Raw genomic sequence first — 12,108 nt, forward strand, 5'->3', positions numbered from 1 at the left:
GCTGGGCATGTCTGCTGTATGGGTTTCTCCTTAACATTGCCGCTGAGGTATCCAGGCCCTGCGTATGCTGTCTTGTAAAACGAGGCGTACCTGTTTGTTTGATTCCCCCATGTGAACTGTTGGATGCTTATCTCGGAAACCTTCAGCTTCTCCACCGATAAGCTGTGGTGGATATCAGAAAGGGTAGAAGACAAGGCTGAAGTGTGTTTTTGTGGTCGTGTACTGACCTTGAATGCCGTTCGCAGTGGAGGTGTCTGGGAGAAATTCCGGCTGCAGACCGTCTTGAGTTGAGCCTTTTTCCCATGGGCTCACTGGGGCCTGGAGTTTCTCTCCTTAGCTTGTCAAGATCCTTAAAAGCCATGGTTAGTCATCTAGGTACAGAACGTTCTGATTTGTGGGTTACAGGACCATGATCCAGCATTACTGGAAGACCTTCAGTGTAATGCTTGCCCAGGTCAAGACTTGCTACTGGCCAGATGATGATTTCCCAATTTATATGTATATTTTCTCTTAAATGTTGAGCTGTAGGAATTTTAGAGCATGTTCTGTCTTTCCAAATTGCTTTCTTCACCAGTGTCCACCTTGCTGCTCTCTGTGAAGGTGCCTTTCTCAGTTATTAATTTCATCGCTAGCTTCCTTTGATTATTGATGATTTAATCTTGAGGTTCACCAAGTGCCCTAGAAAATACTCGAGAAAATACTAGAAAACAGAGTATCCACTGAAACGGAGGGTTACCATATTTTGGTGAGATGAAAAAGACAGGTCTGCAGATCAGAATATTAATGAGGTTTCATGTTCACAGGCCAATTAGGTAGCGCTTCTCATTAATGAATATTAATGAGTCTTCCCTAACCAGTCACAAAACGCCAAGCTAAAGTTTGTCAAACTTCACGCCAATGACTAGGGGCCGTCGCTGGGGTCTGCAGGGCTGCCAGCTTTGGCCTTTTCCAGACAGGTTTGCACACACATGTACATGTATGTAACCCTTTTACTACCTTATAAATAGTCTGTAGGGTTTGTAAACCACCCCAACACTTTCGGTGTAGCTAATTTTAGGTTTATAATGGACTTCACAGATTTTCCATAAGATGTCTTGCGTGAGAGTTTGAAAACGTAAGCTTCACGCCCGATGTATAAGAGCTGGGTTTGAAAGTAGGTGAGGTTCACGACCCGCTAGTGGGTCTCGTCACTTTGCATACAGGAGGCTTGTTTCTCTTTGCAAAAAACATATTTTTATTGGTGTTGAACATAAGAAAAAAAGAACAAATTCTAATAGGCTTCTTTGTAAGGAATGTGTGCCATGCACATTGTTTTAATCGCTTTCACATTTCTGCTTTGCTTTGTGCTGCTTGTTTTCTGGAGAAAAGAATTATGGGTATGAAGCATGTAATTTCAGATTATTTGTAACCATATATAAACATAAAAAATAAAGAGAAATGCTTGATATTACACCATTACAAGATAACATCAGATACACTTGTTTTGATATCCAATTTGGCTTTGAAATATTTCTGCGGATACTTCTGATGCTTCTATAACCTCATAGCTGGCTACAGCCCTGCAGACGATGCAGTTCACAAGAAAACGGAACCACTGACACGTTCTGTTTTCTTGTGAACTGCATCGTCTGCAGAGTTTGATGTCGCTCATGAGCAGTGTGACACGCAGGGGAATGTGCCATGTCATTTAATTTTGAAAGTAAAGGTTGCAAATGCTGTTGCGATGCATTCGACAACCTGGACAAACCGCCGTTTTTTGGAAAATCATCCGGATGCCTGGACAGGAGGGAAAGAGGGACTCGTCCGGGGAACTCCAGATGTGTGGTGGCCCCTGTGAAAACGTGCGTTTTTAAACATCACCTCCAATGAGAAGCAGTGTGAAATTTAATGGAGCACTTGTGTTAATTCCGAAACCATTACTGTATTTCATCGACTAAACTTAACGCACTTTGAATGTGCAATTAAGGTTCTCATTAGGAATTTCAGTTCAGTTTCCACTGCGAGTTCTTAATCCTGTCTGAGAATTGTGTGGCCTGAAGACCTTTTTAGGCTACTTTGGGTTTTGGGGGAGGTGGCCCAGCCCTACTGGTCTGCTGGTATCAGTGTACGTTTTGTGATTGGTTCAGTCACAGGCATCTGACGCTCAGTAAATTCTGTAAATGGGAGCGGGAGGGGGGGGGGTCATGCCACAGCATGCGGGGTTGTGGTTGTCTTTTGTGTGGGGCGGGAAGGGGGAGGGTATTCCCCTGAGCCCCTGGACCCGCGTGGGTTCGGATGCGGGGCTGTTCTGTCATACTGGTGGTATTCAGCGATCACAGAGCCGGTGATCAGTATAGGCTAAACCAACATGAACCTCTATTTAAAAAAAAAAAAAAAAAAAGTTCTGCTGATTAAATACGAGACCTTTTACCACCACGTTTTGAGGTGCCAGTATTTCAGGTCTTCGTTCCAGACATTTCCAGACGCACTCTGCATACCGTAGTTCGCCGATTGGAACCGTCCCTCTGCTACCCTCCCCCCCACCACCCGCTTCATCCAAACACTTTGGTCGGTTTATGAATGTGCGGTTGAGTCATGTGAGCTTCAGCCCTCGCTGTGAAGTCAGTTGTACCATTTTATGTTTCTTTGTTTTTTTCCTTCCCGGAATTCCCAGTTCAGTCGTCGGCAGTATCAACACTGTGAGGAGACCAGAGCTGCTGGGATGTGCTGGAATACAGTCATGTTTATTCTGCCCCCCTCAATATTAGCAGAAATCCCATACCTGCAAAGTTCCCCCCCCAAGAACTGCTGTGTCTGGGACCTGGAGGAGAAGCAGAAGTACCTCATTACCCACCCCCCACCACGCGCCAACCCCTAAAAAACAATACTTCTATGGGTGCCAGAATCTTATAATGGTGATTACCTTGGATTCATCTGCTAGAGATTCTCACAGGAAGTGGCCCAGATGTTCCTCTGAAAGCAGAACAACAGGCCTGTAGAGGAACGACGAGCTGGAGCTGGACTTGCATTGTCTTTCTTCTTCTTTATTCTGACACTCGGATAATGAATGGAAAACACAGTAAAATATCGAGGCTGGTGTCTTGGCCTGGGGTTCTAGCCCCCACCCTGCCTGTCTTTGTTCCTGTTTCTCATCGGAATGGTTCTTCCTTGTCAAAGCAAACTTCTGGCCGCTAAAAGGCCCCCCCCACGCTTCTTATAACCATGCAGCACGCATCTTCTCATAGTCGTCTTTAGCTTGTCGCACTCTTTCTGAATAGTAATGAAATGTAAGAATTGTACCTAGGAGTGTAGGATTGTGCCGGTATTTAAATCCTGTTCTCTGCCCCCCTGAGCGGCCTGTTGTTTTGCCCCCTTGTCGTAACCATGGCCGTCCTGCTTACAGGAGCATGCCATCTCACGGCCGCACTTCCAGAGCCCCCATCGGCGGGCTTCTTGCCCCTCTTTCCGGAAGGAGCGGGGGGGGACTTGTTTGGCCATGCTAAGATTGCGCTTGGTGAGAGTTTAGGGAACACTCTGTTCATCCTCACCACCGCCCCCACCCCCACAAACCATCAGCAGCAATGCCGGCTGCCGAAGCCCCTTTTTGACATTCTCAGGACCTATTTGGAACAAGACCCCCCCCCCCCCCCCCCCCGCACACACACACACACACACACACACGTATTGATATCTTTGTGGGGACCGTCCATTCATTTCTATGGGCAAAACCCTAATCCAAGCGATGACAGCCTTAACCCTACCTAACCCTAACCCGAACCCCCACACTAGGTCAGAATAACATGTTTTTATCACATTGTGGGTACATTTGGTCCCCACGATGTATTTTACATCTCCCTCTCTTTCTCTCTCGCGCGCACACACACACGCACACACACACACACAAGCCCAGTTCCGGTACCGAATAAAAAATGGAAGGATCAGGCAGAGAGACTTTTGATCGTGGTGTTGCTGATCGTGCTGATCGTGCCGATCGTGCTGGTGTTTAATGGATCCATTCGGTGTTTCCGCACTCACCTCCCCTCCAGTTTTTTACATTGGTTTGGTCTCTGCCTTTCAAACAGGATCTTCCCGTTCCACTGAAGCACTTCCATTCCTGTCCTCCCTGAATCTGTGAAATCTCCTTACGACGTCTGTTAGTGTCGGATGGTGTACGCTGGGTAGTTGCAGTCACTGGCACACGCATGCCGTTGGAGTGGACGGCTTTTTTTTTTTTTGAGGGGGCGGGGTGTTCATTGCTAACATCTGCCTTCCAGATGTTGTGCATCAACCGCTGGTGACCGCCACTCGTGACCCCGTAAGAGGACCGTTTCCTGTACTGTGGGCGGGATCCACAGTGGCGACGCTCCAGGGGTCACGAGCCCTCATTGTTGGCGATTTATTTATCATTCGTAAAATGTCCGTGTTCCCTGGTATCCAGCCCTCCCTCCCACCTCCCTGCCAGTCCTCCTGGGGGTTCACTGCCGCCCATTTGTGGTGGTGCACTTGGACTCTGGCCATTAGCCCTTTGGGGTCAGGCTGGCTCCCACGGGAGGGCAGAGAACAGCAGTGGCGAAGGCCGAGCGGCACGCGCCCGACCACCATGTGTGATCCGATGCACTAGCGCTGCTGCATCCCACGGGGGCCGCCTGCGCAGTGCAGATTTCACTGCGATATTACAGTTTGTTTTATTGGTGGCTATGGGCTGTAACTAAGAGGAATAAATAGCAATGAAATACTAGATTAGAATCAGAGATGCAAAGTGATCTGGGCCCAGACTCCAGTGAATTTCTGCTCTGGAATCTGGCACAGAACCAGTCTGGTTCCAAAACCGGTGCAAAGCCGGTGGGAGATGTTGCTGGCAGGACCCTCATATCGGGTCACTGCCTTGCGTGGCCTCTTGTGGAGGGTGTCTGTAGATTTGAGGTGGGCTCAGATGGAGCTAATGAAGTCTTCAGATAGAGGCTGCAGATCGAACGCCAGGCCAGAAATCCAGAACTGGGTGGTGCATTAAGGAAGGGGGGACTTATTCGTCTTTGGCGTGAGAGTAGAGTGCCAGATCACTGGATCTCTCCTTTCCTCACAAACTCCTCCTCAGACTGGAGAAGTCGCAGGCAGACAGGAGCGGCAGGTAATGGAGGGCAGTAGATGCTTCACTAATGGATGAACACAGAGCTTTGTAAGCGACGGCTACCTGCTCACTTTCTGTGCAGGCCTCGTTCGGCTGGCCTTCAGGGGAGTCCTTAGACTGCAGGAGATGTTCCTCATCCCACTGGGGCTTCGTGTTCATTCACAGGGTTACTCGCCCTGCCAGGTCTCCCAGTATGCATCTTAGCTCTGTGCCTTCGATGCCTGCAGCGCCCTGGAGCCTCTCTCTCTCTCCTCTCTCTCTCTCTCTCTCTCTCTCTCTCTCTCTCTCTCTCTCTCTCTCTCTCTCGCTCTCGCTCTCGCTCTCTCTCTCTCGTCCTGCTTCTCCTCTTGCTTCATCCCGTTGGTTTGTCTCCCTTCTGATGAGCCGCTCCTCGTAGAGAGCTGCCACTTTTCTCCCGATTTACTCTTTGTGCTGCACAGATGAATCGCAGCTTAATTCCTGAAGTCTTTACTTGGAAGTTACTTTGAAAAAACAACTTAATGATCTCTGATGTCCTGCTGCAATTAAGAGAACAATCTACCCCCCCCCCCCAAAGCCATAATATAGGGTTAAAGCAATTATCAGAAGCTTTAAATAGATCTCTGCCTGTTAGCACGTTGCTTGTGAATTTCAGGCTTGGTGTAGGCGCTCATTGTTTGGGATTCTAACTAGGAGATACGTTTGTATTATCATTAATCTCCATTCAGATGTATTGGTGTGATTCTTCAGCAATTGAGAGTGATTCACAGTAACTTTTATTTCGTTAGACGGAGTTGCGATGTTGAGGTCGGCCAGCTGGGAGCGTGTCCTCCTCAGGCAGAAAGGGCTAAGATGCTGTGTAGCTGTTTCAGGTTGCCAAGAAATGAACCGAAGCCTTTGTGGTTTTGAGAAAGTCATAATCATCTTAATACGTGAACAGTAACCGCCTCCCCCCAAGGGATTTTGTCTGGAGTAGGTGGGGGCGGGTATCTTTAATGCCGTGAAGTGTACCTGCAAGCTTCCTGTTTACAGACGGCCTACAAGCCATTACCTGCCCCCCCCATGCCCCGCCCCCTGTCTTTCTGCTCTTCGCACTCATCCTGAGATGGATTATGTCGGAGCCTCGCTTTCACTGGTGGGGGTGTTTTTATTTTTCCCCCCTTGGTGTATCTTGTCTTATTTGCATTTTTCCCCCCACGGGTGCTGATGGTTTTTTCCATTTAACGATCCCGTTTAGTTCATCGGTCTCACGGAGCCGGGAGCTTTTGCCTGAATTTGACGTCGTTTTGGGGTTTTCTGCTCCCGTTGGCCCCGCCGCTCGCGATCCGGTCGCCCAGCCTTCTCTCCTCCTGCCCTCCTTGGCCTTCGATAAGATCTGCTGGGCTGGACTTCTGCTGTGATTCCCGCTGAAGGAAAGTAGGTTAAAAACCTAGAGGTCCAGGGGAGCAGCGCTCTGTCTGCTGCTGGGTTCGTTTTCCTCTGTTAAGTTCCCTGCCGTAACTATGGCTGAATACCACACATATAGTAGTTTCCTGTTGTTTGTGTTGTTGGGGTTTGATGAATGATACAGGGGTTGGACATATGAAACTGAAACACTTGTCGAAAACCGTTCTGAGATTTTATGGCAATATATGCTCAGCCTGGGGGCCGATATTCACTGATGGCCACATTCCATCACACATTCCCCCAGTTAGAGCAGAGTGTGAAGGTTGAATTAGCAGAGAAATAACAGTTGTATATAAAATCTCAATCCACAACATAATGGGAGACATCAGAGTTCAAAAGAGGACAAATTGTTGGTGCGCATTTCCCTGCCGTATCTGTGACCAGGACAGTGAGTCTTTGTGGTTGATAGAGAGCTGCGGTTTCCAGGGTGATGTCAGCACTCCAGCACATGGACCATATCTAACGTGAGTGACTGTGGGTGCAGGAGGAGGCCGTCTGAGAGGGACGTCCAGGTAGGAACCTGGATTATATCCCAAAAACAGGAAGCCGCAGCTGCCCAAGTCACTGCAGAGTTAACTCTCCTGTTACCATCAAGATTGGTCATTGACATCTGCACAGGGTCAATATTCATGGTCCGGCTGCTATATTCAAATCTTTGGTCACTGATGCCAATGACAAACGTCGGTTTCAATGGCGCCAGCAGCGCAAATCTTGGGCTGTAGACAATGTGAAACATGCTTTGTTCTCCGAGTCCACCTTCACCGTCTTTCCGTACGGCAGATACTTTGGCCGTATCACTGCTAGGGACCAAATCATGCTGGAGGACCATGTTCACCCAGTGGTTCAAAACATTGTACCCTGAAGGTTGTGTATCAAGATAATGCACCAATTCACACAGCAAGACTGCTGACAGACTGGTCTGATGGACATGGAAGTGAAGCTGAGCATCTCCCATGTCCTGCACAGTCACCAGATCTGAGTATTACAGAGGGGTGTTTTGGAGGAGCGAGTCAGGAAACGTTTTCCTCCACCAGCATCCCGTAGTGACCTGACCACTGTTCTGTGAGAGGAACGGCTCTAAATCCCTCTGGCCGCCGTGCAGGACGTGTGCCTGTCATCCCCAAGACAGACTGACGCCGTACTGGCTGCAAAACGAGGCCCTACACCACACTGATAAATTACCGTGGTCTAAACCAGGGGCTTCAGCTTCATTGTCCAGCCCCTATTAATGATATATGAATTAATGACAGATAAACCAGGCCTCTGTGTATCCAAGGCCTGCAGGCAGCGCTCTCTACATCTGTTTGGGTTTGGTATCCATACATAGTCAGTGGCTTCCAGACCAGCCCACATTTTTAAACTGACAGTTGTGTCGGCCACTCAGGTGGGGAGGTTGTAGTTGTGGGTGTGGCTTGGAGATCCCTATGTAGCCAATGGGCAACCAATCTGGATACCAGCTGCAGGCCGAGAGCCAAATTGTTTTGCAAGAAATGAGATTGTTGTGTCTTGAGCCAGATTTAGTTCTTGCTTTGGTTGTCACTCCGCCAGAAATCAGGAGCCCCTGTGTGCAGGAATGTGGACCTGGGGGGGGGAGGCCTAGGTTCACCGCAGAGGGCAAACCAACCCCCACCCCCCCACCCAGTTTGGTGCCGACTTATGACTGGTGGGGGTGTGCATGCTAGGTTTTGTGGTTTATGGGCAGTGGTTTAGCAAAAGTTAAAATAGTCTCCCAAACAATAGTTTGGTTAGTTCCCGGCTCAGTCTGGCTTCTGGAGACTGTGGTCCCGTCTGCAGTGCGTGCAGAGGTAGCGCTTATGCGGTAATGAGAGGTTTGCAGGAACGGCGCTCAGCAGCCCCCCCCGTAACGGCGCTCAGCAGACCCCCCCACCCCCCCCCCCCCCCCCCCCCCCCCCCCCCCCCCGTAACGGCGCCTTGGGAGCAGGACGGCGAGCAGAAGGGCGCGGCAGCCGCAGCGCTGCAGGAACACACGGTGCCCCAGCCTTGGGCTCCAGCTTCACCTTCTCCACCTTCGGGGGCGGGATGGTGCTGTTTTATATACGAGTCACCCCCCCCACACTGTTGCCAGGACAGGAATAGGTGCTGGCTGTTTTTGTTTGGCTTGAAGGGAATTTCCGAAATAGGGGCTGCAGGTAATCCATTAAGAGCTGCCCCCCCCCCCCGACTTGCGGCATGAGCTCATTGGCCCTCTGAGCTGTTCTCCTGAGGCAGGATTTCGGTTGCTTGCTGCTGTTTGTTGGTAGGTGTGTATCAGATGTTTTGACATTTCCGTAGTGGCCTAGCGGGGCTTAACAGCGACGCCCAGGCTTGCCGTGGAGAGGCGGGATGCCGGGATACTGCATGTTTGCGACCCCCTTATGATAATGGACCAACAGCAGTTTGAGTCCACGCTCCCGGCCTCAGGAGACTGCTAGACGGCGCCCCCCCACTGTTTCTGGTTGCAGAGAACTCACTGGGCCTGCGAGTTACCTTAGAGCCCCACAGCATTCACAGGAGGGGTCCCAGTCTGCCTGTACTGGTGGTGGTTTGGGAGGGGGGGGTGCTCTGTCCCCCCCCCCCCATTTTACTCTGTTGGGTCATTAAATGGGTCGGCGGACATTTGATGTTTGGAAGAAAGGGGAGGGAATGGGAATGGCGGCTGCCAAGACTAACAGTTTCAGTCGCTATATGGGCGGGGCGACCTCACCTTAGGCCCCGCCTACATTCTTCTCACTGCTTAACTCGGATTTGGACTCTTCCTGTGTTTCCACGGCAGCGACGGTCCCAGCGTTCCTGCCTTTACAGCCGAGCCGACTCAAGTGCCGCTTAGGGCCCTTCCTGGATTTTCCGTGCTGGCTGACCCCAAACATAGGTGCGGACCCTCGAGCTTGGAGATCACCTCTGCCGAAAGAGCTCCAGGTACAATACCTTCCTGGCGGACGGAGGGAGCCTGTATGTTCTGCCATGGGAAGGGGGGTCATTTTGCCTCTTCACACTTGCCTGTCTGACTCATCGGTTTGGGTCGCACCACGCCTGCCACGAGGTTTGCCTTTCCTACCAGATTATAATTAGCGTTGACTTCAAAATGGCCGACCACAAAGAATTGTAGGGTTTGTGAGGGTGTTTTTGTCTTGTTTTTTTTTTTTTTTGAAGTCCTTCCTGACCTTTCACCGCCCTGGGGGGGGTTTTATCTGCCGGGGTGTCCCCGCTAGCTGGACTCTCGGAGCAGTGTGACGCTGTGGCCCGTTCCACGACGCACAGATTCCTGGGCGTGTGTCGGAACTGTGTGGGAATCTGCCCGAGATGATGGGCTGTGACTCTTTACGAGGGGAGGGCTCCCGGCAAGCCTGCAATTAGCTCCTGGACCGGGGGAGCTGCCGGGAGCCAAAACGTGAGGATGCAGACTCTGACGTTAGCGAAAGTGCCACTTGTCACTTTGACCGTGAGACGGAGGAATTTAAGAGCTCTGGACGCCGAGGGAAGCGGGGAGCGGGGAGCAGGCCCGCCTCGCCGGGGGGAGCGGGGAGCGGGGAGCAGGCCGCCTCGCCGGGGGAGCGGGGAGCGGGGAGCGGGCCGCCTCGCCGGGGGGAGCGGGGAGCGGGGGAGCGGGCCGCCTCGCCGGGGGAGCGGGGAGCGGGCCGCCTCGCCGGGGGAGCGGGGAGCGGGGAGCGGGCCGCCTCGCCGGGGAGCGGGGAGCGGGCCGCCTCGCCGGGGGAGCGGGGAGCGGGCCGCCTCGCCGGGGGAGCGGGGAGCGGGGAGCAGGCCGCCTCGCCGGGGGAGCGGGGAGCGGGGAGCGGGGAGCGGGCCGCCTCGCCGGGGGGGAGCGGGCCGCCTCGCCGGGGGGAGCGGGCCGCCTCGCCGGGGGGAGCGGGCCGCCTCGCCGGGGGGAGCGGCCCGCCTCGCCGGGGGAGCGGGCCGCCTCGCCGGGGGGAGCGGGGAGCCTCGCCGGGGGGAGCGGGCCGCCTCGGCCGGGGGAGCGGGGAGCGGGCCGCCTCGCCGGGGGAGCGGGGAGCGGGCCGCCTCGCCGGGGGGAGCGGGCCGCCTCGCCGGGGCAGCAGGCCTCCGGGCAGGCAGATCTGGAAGCGGCCCAGGGGGCTGCCACCCGGCCAGGCAGAGAACACAGGCCGCCTTTGTGCTGCTGGGGCGCAGTTTGAGATAAAGCCCCCGGTGCTTTAGATACAGCATGGAAATGGGGGGGCCCTTGCTTACACTTCCTGCTCCGGTACCTTTACTGCTTGTCATGTCATTGCACTGACCACCCCACCCCCCGGGGGCTCATAACGTGGTGGGAATTACCCTCCCCGATGTTTGAAGGTCAGAAGAAGGCAGGTCAGAAGTATCACTGAATTCGGGAACCGGAGGGGAGCGGTGCTGGGGTTCGAGACCTCCCCCCCCCCCCCCGAGTATCTGGCTGTGTGTGGAGACAGAAGCAGAGATTTATTTTTGATGAACTCCATTGTTTGTCATTATGTTAACCTCACACTCCTTGACACAATATATATGCACAATACAATAAAAGTATTTTAATATAACCGTATTTAGTGGGTATCTCACACCTCCTGTATGTGATGTGGCTACATCGTGCCCCCCGGGTGTCGCATGCTCCCACCTGTACTGTAACGTACCCTCCTCTTCAATGCCAGTATTCTAAATCCAACCACTTTAATTGCTTTCAATTCCACATTATGCCGGCCGGCCCGCCCGCCCGCCCCGGCCCAGAGCCCCTTCCAGAACCTTCTCCTCATTCACAGCTCTGGCAGCTGGCTGTCTCTCACTCACCGGGGTCTTGGCAGCTGGCTGTAGCCTCTCGCTGGAGCGCAGACGGCAGGAAATGGCCGTGGGTGGCGCTGAAGAGGCAGGAGGGGCCGGCCGGCGCGGGCTGGTGACGACCACGCCCTGTGGCAGATAGACGCTGCAGGTCACGCAGTAAATGACACGCTGTCATGCCTGCGGCTTTGCAGCTTTATCGTGTTAAATATACCTTGTGTGCTCTGATCTCAGTTGCCATAATTACGGTAAAATATGCAAAATCACTTCAGAATTTTCCCTGGGTCATTTTGGGAGATTTTCTGTCGTGTGGTGAGAGCGATCTTTCTTTCCCGCCCCCCCCCCTGAGAGCGATCCTTCTTTCCCCCCCCCTGAGAGCGATCCTTCTTTCCCGCCCCCCAATCTCACTCCTTCCTTCTCTGTTTCCCTCTGTTCTTTCTCCTTTCTTTCCTGCCTCCCTCTCTTCCTTCTTTCTCTATCCATTCCTCCTTCCCCTCTTCTCCCTCTCCTGTCTTTCATCCCTCTTCCTTTTCCCCCCCTTCCTTCCTTCCCCCTCTTCCTTCCTTCCCTCTTCCTTCCTTCCCCCCCTTCCTTCCTTCCCTCTTCCTTTCCACTTTCCGCCTCTCCTAACCTCCGCATCTGAGCAGAAGCTAACGGCTAAGTCTTGATTTAGCGCTGGTATACAGTCCAAACCCCCCGTCTCTGTGCATCTTACTGATGGCTCTGCCCTTTCTCACCCCCCCAGGTCCACACAGCCGTGTGTCACGGTGCCCCCCCCAATGAATACCAGTGCCTGGGCACTGAGACCTGCA

General features: G+C 52.8%; 1 long non-coding RNA gene across 1 annotated transcript in view; it reads left to right on the plus strand.

Moving 5' to 3' along the window:
• The window catches only part of LOC125723592 (uncharacterized), a 34,694-nt gene extending 22,586 nt beyond the window's left edge, over positions 1 to 12,108 (plus strand). Inside the window, exon 3 of the long non-coding RNA XR_007386938.1 lies at positions 12,042 to 12,108. This is a non-coding gene — a long non-coding RNA (uncharacterized LOC125723592). The remainder of the gene's footprint in view (positions 1 to 12,041) is intronic.

The sequence above is a fragment of the Brienomyrus brachyistius genome, unplaced genomic scaffold, assembly GCF_023856365.1.
Source record: "Brienomyrus brachyistius isolate T26 unplaced genomic scaffold, BBRACH_0.4 scaffold50, whole genome shotgun sequence".
Classification (NCBI taxonomy): Eukaryota; Metazoa; Chordata; class Actinopteri; order Osteoglossiformes; family Mormyridae; genus Brienomyrus; species Brienomyrus brachyistius.